The following is a 1,927-nucleotide window of genomic DNA, read 5'->3' on the forward strand; positions in this document are numbered from 1 at the left end:
AAGGTCTCTTTAAGGTCTCTTAAGTGGAGGTGTAACTCATGTATTCTACATGTGATTTAGCAACATGAAAGGGAATAGCTTCTTATCGGATTATGGTCTTGGTTAACTGCCTAAGGCTGACCTAAGTGCCTAACTTTCTGACTTTCTTTATACCTTATATGTTAAGAAGCTTCTTCTGACCAATCAGAAATGTATGCTTTATGTATGAACATTTTGCTCATCAAAGTGAGTGAGAGACAAGGTTAACAGAAATTAGCCACGGCAGTAAATGACAGCGTATTTTTTCGTTCTTAAATGGTCTCTACCTGGCACACCTGCAGTGCAAACTGACACACACTGTTTAGAGAAACAGCTACTCTATTACTAATATTAATGAAACATTTCTTATTCTATGGAACAAAAACAAACAGTAAAACTAAAACACAGATCTCTTAGCTTCCTATTTCATGAACCAGATGACTGAATGACCAAGCCTAACTAATAGCCAGAACCCCAGTTAACCCTCCGTAACACAAAGTTTAACCACACGACAGGAACTCTTTCAAACTGAGTGAAAATCATAAATGGATCCATAACTTTACATCAATTTACTATGTTGTGCCAATACCTGCATTTACATTTAGAACGAATGATGTCATAGAACCAGCATCACACCAGTTCCAGGTGTCTCCAAGGAGACAACAGAACTTCAGTTGTGTTTGCTAAAATACACACTTTGAAACATACTGTAACACTTAGTTAACATGTCTGGTTTAGTTGAAGAATCGGCTAAGGTAAGTTTCAGGGTTTAATGGTGGGATGGCACCTGTGCTTTTTTCCCCCAACCGCTAGAATATGATTCGCACCAAACCCAAAAGAAATACTGCACAGTTCAGGAACTTCATCAACCTAGCAACTGTAAAATAAGCTTACAAACAACTGAATTGAAATGCCAAAAAGTTCAGAGAAAGGCACAAACTATGTTTACTTGGGGTTTCCAAAATTAAAGCTAACTAAAACTGTAATGATAAACAATCATGCTGCCAATGGACAGAGAAATATCATGTTTTTTGAATAATGTATTATTTGTTATATAGGAACCCAGTATAAGGGAATCCCTTGCGATCCTGTCTGCAGAGATAAAGGTAAGTCTTTTTTTCTCTTTAGCTCTGTCACTCCAAGAAATATAATGAACATAAATATATTTGACAATCTTTTCATAGTAATCCAAACAACTCTGCGTGTATCTGACATTTCTAATATTTATCTACCGCAGTATAACTCTTCTGGCAAGGCGATTGCTATTGTACCTTGAAAGAAAACTGATTGGAAATGTCATGTACTCTATGGTTTCTATTGATGTCAAGTAGCAAATGTTGACTGGTGATGTTATGTGAATCTTAGGAAATGGTCATTTTTCAATCGAGTCTATGTTTCTCAGAATTTGAGACAGAGAGGTCAATCTCTGCAATCCGAGCTGAGGGCATTTCTTGGAATGGAAAGGTAAGAGCAACGTGTTCTTTGATATTCTCTTAAGACTCTTCGCCAGATTTTACGATGAAAAATGTAAATAATAATAACAAACATTATTTGATATAGTGCCTTGAAAGGTGGCTTCTTTACAGAATGACAGAACCAACTACAATAAATAATACACAAGATATGCATGATGACAATACACAGTTAGAGGAGACAGTAGATGGTCATTGTCAGTGTATTCTGAAGGTAGTTTTCCAATTTTTTGGAACAGGGTAAAAGAGGCCACCTCTACTAGAATCTTTGTCCTAACCAAAAATGTAACAAAGTATAATAATAATATTAAAAAGAATAATAATAAACTTTATTTATAGAGCACCTTTCATACAAATAGTGCTTTGGGTGCTTTAAAAAGCAAGCGTAAAAATAAAATATTAAAATTGAGAGATATACTTTCAGTTGTAAAGGAAAA

At 35.2% G+C, this 1,927-nt stretch overlaps 1 long non-coding RNA gene across 1 annotated transcript; it reads left to right on the forward strand.

Moving 5' to 3' along the window:
• The first annotated feature begins 732 nt into the window (after positions 1–732).
• Positions 733–1,482, forward strand: LOC138225982 (uncharacterized). The gene is made up of 3 exons (XR_011184312.1): positions 733–773; positions 1,077–1,124; positions 1,421–1,482. It is a non-coding gene; the product is annotated as an uncharacterized lncRNA (long non-coding RNA).
• The last annotated feature ends 445 nt before the right edge of the window (positions 1,483–1,927 follow it).

The sequence above is a fragment of the Lepisosteus oculatus genome, unplaced genomic scaffold (assembly GCF_040954835.1).
Source record: "Lepisosteus oculatus isolate fLepOcu1 unplaced genomic scaffold, fLepOcu1.hap2 HAP2_SCAFFOLD_110, whole genome shotgun sequence".
NCBI lineage: Eukaryota > Metazoa > Chordata > Actinopteri > Semionotiformes > Lepisosteidae > Lepisosteus > Lepisosteus oculatus.